Source organism: Mustela nivalis (genome assembly GCF_964662115.1).
Source record: "Mustela nivalis genome assembly, chromosome: 10".
Taxonomy (NCBI): Eukaryota; Metazoa; Chordata; class Mammalia; order Carnivora; family Mustelidae; genus Mustela; species Mustela nivalis.
Window position 1 is genome coordinate 82,298,996 of NC_139029.1, and position 16,481 is coordinate 82,315,476.

Here is a 16,481-nt window from a genome sequence, read left to right on the forward strand (position 1 = left end):
CATAGATACTGCTATAGCCTGAATTGTGACTCCCCCAACAAAATTCATTTATTAAGCCATAACCCCCAATGTGATCCATGTTGTTCACACCGCAGTGACCCAGTGGTATGGTTTCAAGAGAAAAAGCCCCAGCACAGAAGTGGCACAGTGTCATCTGTGCCATGTTCTATTGGCTAAAGCAAATCACAATGTTAGACCAGACTCAAGGAGTGAGGAAATAGATTTACCTCTTGGTGGAAGAATCTACAAGGTCATACCGCAATGGCCACGGATACAGGGAAGCTGTTAATTGTGACCTTCAATGCAATTGCTTCACATTAGAGTACCTGAAAAAGCAATTTACCAAGTGAATATGTGAGTGGAAATGGAAGTGGGAGTGGGGCACCATATGGGGATAAATCAGAGCTGCCATTACTTAAGCGTAATTATCGTAATTTAAGTAATAGTTCTATATATACAGGAGTGAGAGTGGTGAGAGTATTCTAATTTTCTTAATGAAAGAAAATTCACTTCTTTAAAAAAATTTAAAAGCATTTAAATGAGAAGGATCTTCATTACATAACCTTAACATGGAGATTTTCACTGTCTGAAATAAATCAATTCATATTGTACTGAAATCTGTGAGATTCATTTTTCCCTTCCTGTTGAATGAATATTTCCTTGTAATAATTCTCTTTGCAGAACACAATAACTACCCAGCCAGTCTGCCAGTTCTTTCTGAGTGGGAGGTTGTCAAATGGTACATGAGAGTCAGGAAAAATGCATCCATCTTTCTGCATTGTGACATTCATGAATCAGACCAAAAGCTTTTAGTAATATGGAGACAGTATGTGAGTTTTAGGCTTAAGTGCACAGAAACAGAACAGAATTGTCGCTATTATGACATATTCCCAGATAGAAGAGGTAAAAAGTAAATAAATAAATAAATAAATAAACAAATAAAAGTAAGCAGCCTTCAGTTTCTCTTAAAACTTTAACGTGGTTGGGTTTTCTTTTTTTAGATTCCCCCTGCCCTGGTTTGACAATGATTGAATATAAATATATTTTTCTCAGACCGCACAATCAGAGTTACATTAAGGTAGTCTCATCCTAAACATAGGTCCAAATTAATTCATGGGTCACTTGATCGTCGACACTAACACAGGATAATAAGAGGAAACAGTGCATAATTTTGTGATTAATGGAAAAGGAGATGACTTCTTGAAAAAGAGGTATGAATCTCCTTCTTTGTTTAATTCTAGTATAAACATGTTTAATGGTATTTAATAAAAATTTGGGGAGACAAAGCATTGTTATGTCTACTCCAGATGGGAAAATAATGAGGCATCTACTTTCTTAGTATTGATAGTCAATAAATATAAAAGCTTAAATACTTTTTATTTTTTTCTTTCTGTATCTTCATTTTTTTTTCTTAAGTATATTTGAGCACATTGGCCAAACTACTCTGATGTTTTGAGATGATTTAGGCACAATCACCACCTTTTTGAGGAAAGAAATCCCTACTGAACTGAGATGCAAAGTTGTTTTTCTGTTGTGTACTAGTTATCTGTTAAGGTCCAGGCTATTGCTATGAATGTTCCTCCGGTAAGATAAATAGTAAATGATAGCAAGAGGTGATAAGGGGGAAAAAGAAGATATTCAAGATTGAATAGCTGCCCTGTAGTTTATATGTTTGCATACTTTACTGTCATCATTATAAAATATTTAGAACATAAAGGGAATTTTATGTTCAAAATTTTATTTTATGTTCAAACTTCAAAATTTTATCCAATAAATATTTAAATTTATCTCTAGTTTTTAATCTGCACATACATTCTGAACTTTGACATAGCTGGAGTGGGACAAAACTTACCATGACCTACGTCTTGGCCCTGGGGTGGGGCAATGGCGGCCTAGGCCTCTGTTGGATCTTTCCGCTTTAATATAAAATAAGAGTCTCTCAGCAAGGTCCTCCAGAAGAATGGTTGGTGTCAAACTAGTTAAACCCAGAGCAGCTATTTTGAAAACAGTGTCTGCTAAGATTTGCTTACTGAGGGGCACCTGGTTGGCTCAGTGGGTTAAAGCCTCTGCCTTCGGCTCAGGGTCCTGGGATCGAGCCCCGCATCGGGCTCTCTGTTCAGCGGGGAACCTGCTCTCCAGCTCCCCCCCCCCCACCCGCTGCCTGCCTCTCTGCCTACTTATCATCTCTGTCTGTCAAATAAATACAATCTAAAAAAAAAAAAAAAAAAATTTGCTTACTGGAAATACCTAAAAATGGAGTTACACCGTGTTCTGCTTTCTTCCACCTTTAAACGGATTCCATCCCCCAAATAAACTATTTCAGGCCCACCATGTTCTGGCAATGGGGCATTGTTATAAGTCGAAACATCTCAAGAAAGCAAACTCTGCTGCTTTCGAACAAACTAACAAAAAGTTGTCAGATTTGGTGGTAATGATTAAGCTAAATTAAATACTTCTGGATGATTATTTAACAAAATCACAAAAATTGCACCAAAGTATACCCTGAAATACCTTCATATCCACTTCATTTAACGATGGCTATTCTCACTTGTGGAGTTAAACCACAGATTTCCAGCAGTTCACAAGAGCAGTTTTGAAAACTTTGTTCATTAAACATGGGAACACACTGCCCTTGAGCCCTGAAATGAGAAAATCTCCCTCCAATGTAATTGCCCCAAGTGAAATACTACATAATATTAACCTGCTTGGACATCCCAAGAACCTTTCCAGTGGCTCATTACCTCTGAAGGCTAGTAGTGTACTTCCTAATGGTTTAAAACTTACCGGAAACAAGAAATGAAAGTGGAAAGCAAGGTCTTCTAAAGGAATCATAACAGTCATGCTGGCCTCAGCAAAATCACAGCAGTTACTATTCATTGAGTGATCACTACGTGCCAAGTGCTTCATACTTTCTAATTCATGTCATCTTCACAAACATCATTATTTTCCCTCCTTACAATGAAGAAATCGTGCACTAAGAGAGTAAGTAGTATGTCTGGGGTCACACAGAAAAAAAAAAAAAAAAGGCAAAACCAGAATCCAAATTTCCATAGTTTAATATACATTATTCTTCCCCTTTACAATAATTCTGGCTTCCTGAGGATGATTCAGGTGAGTTTTCCCAGCAATCGTTACTCTGCCGAATTGCATCTTCTATGTGGGGAGAGGATAGGCCAGGTCAGAGCAGCTAATGGGAACTCTGCATCCAGGAGAAGAAAGATGGTCCAGGAACTAGTCAAGCTCAGTATTTCATATTGTACATTGCAAGCTATAGGTACTAAGCCCAGCTTTCCTCAATGGATAACAGAATCTTTGACTTCTGACTATGGTTAAAGACATGAATGTGTTGAAGGCCCCTGATGATAAAGGGACATCAGCAACATAAGGAAAAGTCCCAGAACCTTGGACTTAGAAGAAGAAATTGCAGGGACATTTCTTTTGGTTGGGAAACAAGCCCTCAGGCAAGGGGTCCTTTGGGACCTACTGTGTTATAAAAATATAGATGATGTAGTTTATTGATAATCTATGAGAACAATATTGGACATTTCAAATGCGGTATTTTATTTTACTTTAATGACACTTCTACAAGATTGCTATTATTGCCCCTATTTTAAAGATGCTCATCTCAGCACTAGTGAGTGACAGACATAGAGTTTTAACGTGGGTCTGTTTTAATCCAAACCCTATGTTCTTCACTGCTACTCTAGTTTTTCACAAAAGGAAGTCTAAACTTATTTTTTTTACACTGATGTAGGAATTGCTTTTGTTGCTAGTGTGTCTTGAATGGAGATTGCAGGCAGCATAGTTGCACACAGGCCTAGGGTCTCTAAAGCAGGTCATCAGGAGCCAAGAAACACCCAGGGACTTGAACACAAGTCTAGGTGGCAGTGGGACAGGGACTCAAGGGAAGATAAAAAGCAGGGCAGTCAAAAATGTCAGAAGCATAGTCCTTGAAACTGAAGTTATCCAGACTTTGCTGAGAGTGACCTTTTAGTTCCATATTACTATAGGGTCCAGTAACTCTCATCTTATATTCAACCTGGAATCAGTCCCCAAGTTACAATTAATGTTCTTTCCTGTCAGAATTTGGTTGTAATAGGATACTGTTAAACTCATAGTAAGTTTAATAATTGACCTTTTATTACTCCTTAAGGGCATACCTGGCTGACAATTAGGAGAGGCATGACTACTGGTTCTGAGACCTTGCTTCTGAGATCTTGCTCAACAGTAACAGAAGATATGCCCACCTGAAATGTTTATGAACAGAACCACCTTATTTCAAGATAGCAAACTAAACCACAAATTATGTGATGTGTAACTATATGCCTTCTTGTAGTAGATACACAATTATTTAACTCCACTGAAAGTTATAGTGGAGTGGACACTAAAAGATCTTTGCTACATGATGAAAGCCTTTGTTAGGACTCTTTCCACTGCAAGTGTAGGAAATCATCCAAAATAAGATTACATTTAAAAAGGGGAATTTTTGACTTGCATAGTATAAAATAGGTGCTGACTTTAGGAACATCTGGTTTCCTGAACACAAGTAATGTTATCAGTGCCTCCTCCAACTCTAGTCTCAACACATCTCTATGTTTTTCTTCTCCTCCTTTCTGTTTGGTGGGTGTACAATAAAGAGGTGGTGATGGGGACTTTTCTACAAGCAGAGCAAAATGCAAGCTCTTTTGTCCTGCTTTAGAACTGTTCCAGAGAAGGACTGGGTGTGACCCAACCAATCACTTGCCTACCACTTTGAACCAATGACTATTGGGAAGAGATAGGTGTCGTAGTCTGCAGTCACCATGTGACTGGTATAACACAATAGGGCCAGCAACAGGCTCACCAGATTCACATGGTAAGAATCTCAAAGAAAAATAGAAATGATTTTTCCAGAAGAGGAAAGACATGGTAGGATGACAAATTTTTAAAAATTTTTTAAAACAAATAAAAATAGATATTTGCTTTCATCAATTTGAAAAGAAAGAGATCTTATTTGACTTAATGAGATACCCTTTCTTTTTTTTAAGATTTTATTTATTTATTTAACAGAGAGAAATCACAAGCAGGCAGAGAGGCAGGCAGAGAGAGAGAGGAGGAAGCAGGCTCCTTGCTGAGCAGAGAACCCGATGTGGGAGTCAGTCCCAGGACCCTGAGATCATGACCTGAGCCGAAAGCAGAGACTTAACCCACTGAGCTACCCAGGTACCCCTGAAATACCCATTTTAATTGTGTCTGAAATCGCCAAATATTTTACACTAAAGAATATTTTATGTACTCTATCTCCTTGTTAATTAACAACAAACACAGTTGGACCAGAAAGTGAAGAATTGTCTTTGGCTCAGAGTCAAATGGAACAAAGTTACAGCCATGTTCTACCAAGACTTTGTGAATCTTTAAATGAGGGTTTGTTTGTTTGCTTGCTTGTTTGGGGTTTATTTTGTTGTTTTGTTTTGTTTTATTTGTTTTTTGGCCTGAACAGTAGAATCTAAAGTGAGTTAAACATCACAGAATAAAACGTGGTCTGTAGGCTCTACTTGAAGACTCATTTCAGAAATGTTTTTTGGGCATTTCCTATTATAGGTCCAAGATCAATTCCCACAAAAACATTTCATATATTTCCTCATATTGTTCCTATAATTTATTTACTGAAAGTGGCCAATGACTAATGCATGAACTTATTAAGCTTAAAATTTTTTATTCTCTTTTAAATCCTCTCTCTTCCAAAAGAAGGACATTTCTATAAGAAGCATTTTCCTTTTCGGTTTTCAACACTTAGCATTCTGGGGGAAAAAAAAACAGATTAAAGAGGAAAATCATCCTGTTATTATCTCACACATATAGATGCTTATACCATCCTTTCAAAATATACAAGAATGTAAAGGAACTTGATGGAACTATGAGTCTTTTGTAATTGACATGGAAATTTTTGCTGAGGAAAGGGAAGGAGGCAGCTATGCTCACCACTATACCACCAACGCTTTGCTGAGGAAAGGGAAGCAGCTTGAAATATTGTTCTTATACACGCTAGAGGGACTATTTTGAACAAGAATTTAATTTATAGATTCATATTATAGAATCTCAAAACATAGAAATCCACATGTAAATATATAATTCAATTGGTTTTATTTCAGTATATTTCAGAAGCTCCCCATAAACACTAATATTCTGAGAATTTTTGTTATGAGGCATATGCTTGAAAAACGATGTTGAGTGGAAACTGCACTTTAATGCTCTGCAATCTTAGAGATGTTGGTAATTTTCAAATGCAGATGTTCTTCTTGGCATCTACAGTAATATTTAGCATATATGAAAGTGCTGAATACATGAGGGTGACCAAATGATAGGCTTTACTGTTTCTGTCGTCTCTTTAAAGCTTGGAGAAGGGGGAAACAAAAACAACAACAACAACAACAACAACAACAAAAAAAAAAAAAAAAAAAACCTCAAGGGAAACGTTATCTAGTTCAAAGCTTGTTAAAAAAAAAAAAAAAGAAAGAAAGAAAGAACAGAGCAAATCAAATTTATTGTCCTTCTTGTTTAGAATTCCATAGCAGTCTTTATCTCATGGTAATTCTAGAAATGCCAACCATCAGTAACATTTTACCCTGAAGCGTTCCTTTGTGGATGTTTCCAGTTTGGTCAGTGAATACTCAAAAAGAAACTTGGGGGAAAAAAAAAAAACTTGGGTGATCATTTTTGCTTGTCAGTTTTTTTAATAACAGAGGAAGAGGAAACACATCACTTCTACCACATGCAAAAATGAAATCATTGTTCACAAGAGAAGTTCAAATGACCTTGTTACATATTTCCATCTCAAAAAATCAATCAAGATCTTTCTATTTTGGAGGCACCTGGGTGGCTTAGCTGGTTAAGCATCCAACTCCTGATTTCAGCTCAGGTCCTGATCTCAGGGTCATGAGACTGAGCCCCACACTGAGCACCACATTAGGCTCCACACTGGGTGTGGAGCCTGCTTAAGATTCTCTCTCTCCTTCTCCCTGTGTCCCTCCCTATCCCCACTTGCACACACATGTGCACAGGCTCTCTCTCAAAAAAAAGATATCTTTCTTTTTTTTAAGCATTAAAAAACTTATGCACCTGTAAATGAAATGTTCCCAGTTTAAAAAAGGGGATATAGCATGATTTTATGGAGAGAAGAGGAAAATATGATATAAAGACCTATATGAATTTATAATATTGACTCAGTAACTAACCTCTGAACTCCTATTATACATCAAGCCCTCTCCTAGGCAGTGGGAAAAAGTATGGTGAGTGGGATGAAATCACTGTTTTCGATGAGCTGTTGGTGCCATTTAACTGTCATTGACCCTCTTTGTCAAGTGAGTTATCTAACAATCGTAATAAAATTCCATCTTATTGGTTGAGTAAAGATATTACTTATGAAAGAAAATCCTTTGGTCCTTAAAGTAGGAAAAAACTCAAAGGCCAAAATATCTGCTGTAAATTGAATAATGAGATGTGGCATACCAACTTGATCAAAACACTAATTTCCAGCTTTACTGTATTTCAGGTTGAAGATCCCTTAGGAACGCCTCTGGAAGCATCAAAGAAAAAAAATATGAGAAAATCTATTTTTTTTCATTGCTTTAATAAGTTTAAAAAAGGAAGCATGGTTAGATCTTCTATAAACATTCGTACATAAACCTAAACATCAAGATATCAAGGAAGGCTTTCTCGTGTTGTGTTGGGAGAGCAGTAATAGCCTGGGTTTTTATTTCACCAAGTGTAAGTCTCAAAAGATTGATGTGTATTTGGCAGGTGGAAGATTTTAGAAGGGATTCTGAGTTTCTCATTTTAGACAATAGCATTTTCTAAACCAGAGACCTTCTATTAAGACTGCCATGTACTCTGATCAGAGTTTTATAGAGCTCTCATGGGTTCCAGTGGATAATTCCTTCACAAATGACTCTCAAGATCATTGAAAGAGGGATGCCATCATTTCCTGGTTTCAAAACTCATTCCCTGTCCTAAAAGTGTCATAGAGTATGATAGCTGCCTCTTACCCATTCTCTCTTCAATCAACCCATCTGGTCAGCTGAGCAACAACATCGCATTCTGCAGCAATGCAGAGTCTACAGGGACTGCTGAGAGATGTCAATGCAAACTTCTGTCTGACCCCCCAGCCTTTCTGAAGAGCCATATGCAAATCAAGAAAAAATGAGGGTCATTGCAAGGAGAACTTAGACTTACTCATTCAACAGTCAGTCTGGAATAATTCCTTTTTCAGTAAAGGAGACATGAAGAAAAAAAGTTTTTCAATTCCCACACAAAATTACATTTATGTTTCATATCATGCTCCCTTATATTACTATGAAATAATAAATTTTTAGCTGTATGACACTAGGCACGAAGTGTTAGTGTCCAAGTACTATCTAGAGATACCTAACCGGAAGGGCCATTGCAAGAATAAAATAAGATGATGTATAAAAGAACTTACCACAGTGCCCAGTAGATGGACCATACTGTATCCCCCCCAACACAGCATAATCACTTTGGGTTTGATTGTTTTTTCCAGCAGGGATAGCACTATTATTTACATATCCTTTTTACACATATCCTTTCTATAGGTCAAATCTATTCACTAGAGTACAATAAATGGAAGAAAGAAAGATCACAACAAAGGAAAAAAATTACAGAAAACATTCAACCCAAGTTTGTGTATTAGAATCCTGTTAGAAAACACACAAAAGAGCCAGCGATACTAATGCTCAGAAAATGACAAATAACTCACATTAATCATGTACTGACCACTAGTGGGAGAATAAATTAGCCAAGCACTTTGGGGAGAAATTTGATGGTACCTGTTTAAATTGAATTTAAACTTACCCTACAATTCAGCAAATCCACTCAGTAATACACCTCGGAGAAACCAGTGCATGTGCGCAAGGAGAAAAAATTAAGAGTATATATTTCAGCATGGATTCCATCAGTGAAAAACTGAAAGAAACCTAAATATCTACCAAACAAGAAGGATAAATTGAGATATAGCCATCCAAGATACTACTACACGGCAGTGGAAAAAAATGAATCAACACAAAAAACATGAGTAAATCTCAAAAATATAATCTCAAGTGAAAAAGCAGCTTATAGTATTCATTCAATCAGTATTTTCAATAAGTATTTGTAAAGCATTTTTTATATGTCAGATACAAAGATTGTTCCAAGTAGTAGAAATTCAGTTGGGGAGAAAATGGGCAAAATCTGAGGTCTCAAGGAGCTCACCGCCTCATGAAAGGAAAGAGGTAAGAAGAAAATAAATAAATATACAATATACCAAGGATGAAAAGGGTGTCAAGAAAATGAAAACAGAATGAGGGTGGAGGTATCCAAAGGACCATTTTGTATAGGGTAGTCACGGAGAGATTCTGATAAAATATAGTTTGAGCAGACACCTGAAGGAAATGAAGGAGCAAATAGGGGAGTGTTTTCCAGGTCAAGAAAACAATCGTAAGCCCTGGGTATGGACTGGGTATGTCCTTGGGCTAGTAAGGAGGCTAGGGTGGCAAAGGAAAGAGTGGGAGGAGGTGAGTTCAAGAGGAGAAAGCACACAGCAAGATCAGAGAAAGGACTTCGTGTTTACATAAGAGAGAAAAACATCACAGATTTTGAAAAGAGGAATTAGTTACATAAGTGACTTATCTTCAAAGACCATCCTGAATGCAAGGTTGAGAATCGACTATACAGGACCAAAATGAAAGCTGGGAAACAAGTTCATTACACTCTTTCAATGTTTTAACAATTTCATAATTTTAAAAAGATGCTAAAAGGTATAGTTTCATATTTACATGCATCTGAGTGTAAAATGTATTTGTGTATGTACATGTATATTTACATATATAAAATACTTCAGAGACAAATAACGTAACAACAAATAATAGAAGATATGCCAGAGTGAGTACGCATGTAGTCTATACTGGGTAAAGGACAGAAATACCACTTTTTAGCCAACCCTGGTCTAAGGACCAACAAAAACTTTGGAGCATTTTTGGGAAATCAATGCTACTTCAGGAACAAAATGTTTACAACTATGCAGAAAATTAGAATAAAAGAAATTAAGTAGTCAGGCTTGTAGAAAAATTAGATGACACATGACTAACAATTAAACACGACATAGTGAAGAACACGGGGGACAAAAAGGTCAGTCAAGTTTCAGAAAAGGAGCTGGATGCATGATCTTGATGATTCTTTCCAGTTGGAATTAGAAAAGCAGTAACGGAAAAGTGTAACTCTGCCACCTGGTGTTCGGTACAAAAGCCCGCAGCTTAAATACCTACGTGTGCTATTTAAGTCTCATTAATCGTTAGGAAAATGCAAAGTAAAGCCTGGAGGAGAAACCACTCCACCAGGGGTCAGCAAATTTTTTTGTATAAAGACCAGATCATAAATAGTTTAGGCTTTATAAGCTCCCTTTACGTAGCTTTATAAGCTACTCAACTCTGTCGCGGTAAAGCAAAAAGAGCCACAGAAAAAGCCACAGAAAAAGAAGCGAATGGGTACCACCATGTTCCAATGAAGCTTTGTTTGCAAAAACAGGTGGTGGGCCAGATTTGGCCTGTGAGCCACAGTTTGCTGGCTTTTCCAGTATAATCTCTAGAATGGCTGAAATTGAAAAGATTAACCGTACCCAGTGTTGGTAAGGATGTAGGGCGGCTGGAACACTTCCACACTGCCGGTAGGAATGCAACAGGATGCAACTGTTCTAGAAAACAGTTTGGCAGGCTATGAAAAGAATAAGCTATTCCTACCACGTGCGTGACCCAGCCATTCCTATCCTGAGTATTTGCCCAAGAAAAGTGAAATCACAGTCTTTTCCATGACTTTATGTATACTAACCAAACCTAGAAACAACTCAAATGTTCATGAAAAGGTACATGGATGCACAAATTTTAGTTTATCCACACAACGGGCTCACATTCAGCAATCGAAAGAACACATTATTGATACATCCACAAACTGGATGCAACTCAAAATAGCTTTGCAATGTCAGGCAAAGAAGAATACATACTGTATGATTCAACTTTTAGAAAATTCTAGAAACAGAAAACTAATCTGTAGCAACAAAGAGATCACGGGGTACCTGAAGTTCAGGGTAGGTAGGGATGCAAAGGGTGGAGAAGGATTACAAAAGGGTATAAGGAACCGTTTGAGAGTGATGGAAATGTTCATTGGGTTGACTATCCTCAGAGGTTCATGGGTGTAGACATAAATCAAAACTTAGCAAATTGTAATACTTTAAATGTGTGCCAAACCATTGTGGCTGAGGGGTAAAAGAGAAATTCTGTCCCCTGAGGGGCATTGTGGATCAGGCTCTACTTGAAACCTTTCCCCTGAGGTCTAGAGTTTATGGTTAGGCATCTCTGCTAACTATAGAGATATCAATGTTCAGGTTTAATTTATTAAAGTTAATGAATCCATAAGAAAAATGGATTCTACAAAATCTTCATCATGAATTTCTTGTACAAGGTCTCACATAAGGAAACTCAGGCAAAGCTGATGAATAAAATTTATATTGTAGCAAAACTTTTCTAATCAATTTGAACTTGGCCACATTAATAGGTTGCATTCTTTGTGGGCTTTAAATAGTGGCAACAATGATTCATAATTTAGGAGTTAAAACCAAAGTTTTAATTATGCTGATGGATCCAATGGAGCCATCATCATTAAGATGATAATAAATCAGTCATGCAGACTTAAATCAACTTGAGAAAATGAATATATCTGTTTTATTACAAAGGTGGTATACTAGTATGTAGATTTTAGGATTTTTCCTGCACAAAGTCATATTCTTTGAATATGAATATTGAAAATTAACCATGTAGTTTATATATATGTGTGTACACACGCGCACACACACACACACACACACACACACACACAAACAACAATATAGAACATTATCATCCCATTGTTTTCTTAAAGAAAAACCAGCCTGTGGCTCCCTGAGGACAGATGTTAGGCCCCACTGCTCCCTCTCCTAGCCCTGGCACAAAGTTTGAAATAGGGAGAGGTGCTCAACTAAAGAAAACATTGGTCTTCTCTTCAGGTGTCATTTAAAAATACCACACTAGGGCTCCTTGGTGACTCAGTTGGTTAAGCATCTACTTTAGGTTCAGATCATGATCTCTGGGTCCTGGGATGGAGCCCTGCATCAGGCTCCCTGCTCAGTGGGGAGCCTGCTTCTCCCTCTCCCTCTGCCCTCCCACTGCTCATGCTTTTTCACTCTCTCTCAAATAAATAAATCTGTAAAAATTAATTAATTAATAATTAATTAAAATACCATGCTTAACTTATAAACTAATATCACCTTAAGACCAGCTTCAAGAAATGTTAAATTATACTCAATAAAAGCAATCGGTAAGTGAATGATCTTTAAAAACCAGTAGCTATGAAGAAAGATATATGCTTAAATAACAATAACAAAAATAGTAATAACAGCACTCAAGCAATAATAAAACCAATTGTAATAAGAGTAATATTGGACACATAGAATATGCCAGGCACTGCGCTAAGTACTTAACAGTTGTTATTTCTTTTACTCCTCACAACAGTCATATGACTGTTCACACTTTACTGACCTATTAGCTACATAGCTGTGTAGGGAAGGGACCACATCTTTCTCGATTTCCTCTGTGTGCCCAGAACCAAGCACAGTTTCTAACAACAGATATTTCTGAGTACAGCATATTACTGAGTACGAGGAGTATTCTTCACCCAGACCAGGGTGAATGGAGCCCATGGCTCCATACTTCTTATACAGCGAAGTCAGGATTCAAAATTAGATCACCCAGACCCCATATTCCATTTGTTTATTGCTCTTTGTTTTTTTAAATAAGCTCTACACCCAGCATGAGGCTCAAATTCATGACCCCGAGATCAAGAGCCAGCCCGGTGTCCCTCATTTCTCTTTATTATGTACCTTATTGCTCTTTATTATGCCAGTAAAAAGGTTAAAAACAATCTAACTGTTCAATGGTGTAGAAATGGTTAAATGCATTTTGCTACAGTAACTCCATGCAGTAATATACATCCATTAACATGTTAATTTAAAAACACTAACTAGCTACATGGGAAAACGCTCATACATTAATGGGGAAAAAGAAAACAAAAGTATATCTCTGCTTTGATTACAATTATGTAAAAATGATGCATGCATATTAATAAAAACTGTAAGGAAGTTAAATATTAAGCCATCTATTTTATGGTGGTTGGGGATAATGTATTTAATTTTCATTATTATTATTTAATATAGCCTTCTAAAAAGTACTTTAAAAAAGAAGAAAAACATTAACATAGATTAAGCTTGTTTTATGTGAAAACTGCTTTTAACCAGTGAATTTGCCTTTAAACACCACCCCAACCATTCCCGTTTCAAATGAATGCGATGTTAGCATTGAATGAGCAAGAAGTAAGTTAAAATGCTAGCAGATGGTTAATGCATAGTTTTGGGGAGGCAGAGGGATTATAAAATCCAAAGGCAGACAAAAGAAGCTAATAAGCCTTCCCTACCTTCTCAAGAGGTCATCTTCATAAAACTCTTCTATTTCTTTGTACCAGATCTACAGAATCTACAGAGCACTAATTACGTTGACAACCATTTGTAAGAGAAGGAATTCTAGTAACCAAATTCCCCTTAGGTTTCCATCATGTTCGACAAGTTTAACACCTAATGGTGTTCTCTTCATTAACAATGTTCAGGCAGAAGCATTCAGACATTCAGAGTCATTTCTGCATCTCTCTTCCGCAGGTGAAGAGTTTTTACTTCTACTCTAGTCATCAAAGACTGCAGCCTCCAACAGGATATGTTCCTGCCAACAGACATGCAGGAGGCATGGCTTACAGCCCCCAGTCTAGAGGGTTTGAATTCCATTTCCACCACTTACCAGCTTGGGACCAGAATTGAAACAAGTTACTTCACTTTTCCAAACTTCAGTGTTCTTGGTTGTAACATGGGAACCATATGGCCCTTGACCCATTGGCTTATCAAAAAAATTAACTGAAGAAATATAAATAAAGTGCCTGGTACACAGTAAATGCTCATTAATATCAATTTAGTAATACTCATTAGTAGTATTCTATTTCCTTAATAAGTACCTCCAGCAACTTCTGGATGCTTCTCAGAGTCTTCCCACGGACTCTTCACCATATCTTCACCATTTGTCTAACTTCTATGGATATCTCCTTTATACATATGTATGTCTGTGTATGTGTGTGTGTGTGTGTTAAGGTTATTTCATCATCTTAACATCTCTTCCTCAATCTATACATCTTAATTTAAGATTTAAGCAACTTCCTATTAAAATACAGAGTCTTTAAGTGTTTGGCATCAGAACCCACTCCAGTTGAGGTAGTAAATCAAAAAAAATCATCTGACTTTTTGTGAAGGAGAATGGACTATTGCCACAGTCCAGACTTGAAGGATGTAAGAGTGGTGGTCCCCATTTCTTTATCCCTACTTAATTCATTCATCTGGCCTGTGCATAGACCATATGGATCCTGATGGATGACAGTGGAGTAACACAAAATAACACAAATTAACCAGCATTAGCCCCAGTTACAGCTACTCTTCCAGACCTGATATCTTTACTAGAGCATATTAATATGGCCCTAGGTATATCATATGTGTCTTTGATTTGGTGAATATGTTCTATTCAACATCCATCAGGAAAGGAGATAAGAAGGGCTTTACATTCACGTAATATGAACAATTAAACATTAGCAATCTTGCTGCAGGGCTATGTTAACTCTACTGCTGCCCTTGTCACAATATAATCTGAAGGGACTTGAACCTTCTGAACACTGCAGCACATCACATTAATACACTCTATTGATGACATCAGTGTAATCAGACCTGATAAGTAAAAAGTAGCAAGCAACTCTCCAAGCCTCAATAAGAAACATGCCTCCCCTCCCCCTCCGACCTGAGAGAGGGAGACCAACCATACAAGGATATGGGAGCCTGTTAAACCCATAAAATTCTTTGGGGTCCACGCACCTGAGGCATGCCAGAGGATCTCCTTCAAAATAAAGAACAAGTTATTGTATCTCTCATCATCAATAGAAAACTCAGTGTGTGAGAAGTTCTCCTCCTGTTTTGGAAGGAGCAGATTCTATATTTGACAATACTGATCAGTCTGTTTATTAAGTGATAAGGAGACCATATTTATTGTAATGCGATGACAGAGGCTAAGTAGCCAGATCATTGCCTTTAGAAAGGAAGTAGGACTGCAACCTATCTCTACAGGTTAAAAACAGATTTTGAGAGGCACCTGATTGGCTCAGTCATTGATCATCCAACTCTTTGTTTCAGCTCAGGTCATGATCTCAGGGTTGTGAGATCAAGCCCCATGTCCGGCTCCAGGATCACTGGGGAGTCTCCCCAAGATTCTCTTTCTCTCCCTCTGCCTCTCCCTTGTTTATATCCACTCTCTCTCTCTAAAAATAAATAAATATGGCTTTAAAAAAAAACTCACAGATTTTGAAATTACCTTATCCATATTCAGAACTTAGCTCTACGACTCATTATCAGTATAGTCTTGAGCAAGTTACGTTGCCTATCTATTCTTCAAGTTCCTCACCGACAAACTTGAGAGTGATAATAGTACTCATTTCACAGAACTGTTGTAAGGACTATCACGACTCAATGTGTCTGACACAGACAAAGTTAGCTAGGGCCTCTAATATAATGGACTGGATATTCTGAGAAATGGGAGAGAAGGAGAAGTCCAGAAAAGCATTTGGAACATTTATGTTCATGAACTTCTTTTAGTGAATGGGATGAAGAAAGTTAAGGATTACTGCTACAAAAGAAAAAGTGAAGCGTCATCCTTAGGTATAATACACAGAGAAGCAAGGTCACAGTTTGAGATGCCGAGAGATGGGGAACAAGACTCACAGAGGAAACGTGAAGGCGACTGGAAGACATGGGATGAGCAACACAAAGGACAGACAAAAAGGACGAATTAGATTTTAAAGTTAGAAGGAGAAAGCTAGGAAATACAGCTCAGGTTGTGGAGAGTATCCGCCAGTGAAGAATAACCATCAGGGCCTCTACAGAAGAGACAAAACAATTGACAGAAAAAAGAGAGTATTTGGACACTTTCCATGTTGGGAGAGTTATAATGTAGAAGAGCAGGTGGGGCATTCTGTTCTTTGAGCTACAACTATCAGCACTTTGATAAAATCACCCAAATTAGAGAAGGTGATTAACAAAGAAAAGAGGTAATCAGAGTTATTGAGGAAATAATTGCAAAAATAGTAAGTAAAATCACATCCATATGATCAAGTAATCAGCTGGAACCAAATAAAATTAGAGATAGTAAAGCCCCAAGCACACCTACTCAATAAATATAGTCCTCGTCATGTCATTTGCTTAATGATTGGTATGGATTCCATCAAGGACAGTATGTCCAAGCTTGACAGAATAGCTTGGAATGTGCTTAGAAAACCTATTGTTGGTTCAT

The 16,481-nt window shown here is 37.3% G+C and overlaps 1 long non-coding RNA gene across 1 annotated transcript in view; it reads right to left on the reverse strand.

Annotated features, from left to right (window-relative positions):
• The window catches only part of LOC309842139, a 58,279-nt gene extending 41,843 nt beyond the window's left edge, over positions 1-16,436 (reverse strand). The window contains exons 1-2 of the long non-coding RNA XR_014299520.1: positions 16,359-16,436; positions 228-326 (exon numbers count right to left, since the gene is read on the reverse strand). This is a non-coding gene — a long non-coding RNA (uncharacterized lncRNA). The remainder of the gene's footprint in view (positions 1-227; positions 327-16,358) is intronic.
• Positions 16,437-16,481: the final 45 nt, after the last annotated feature.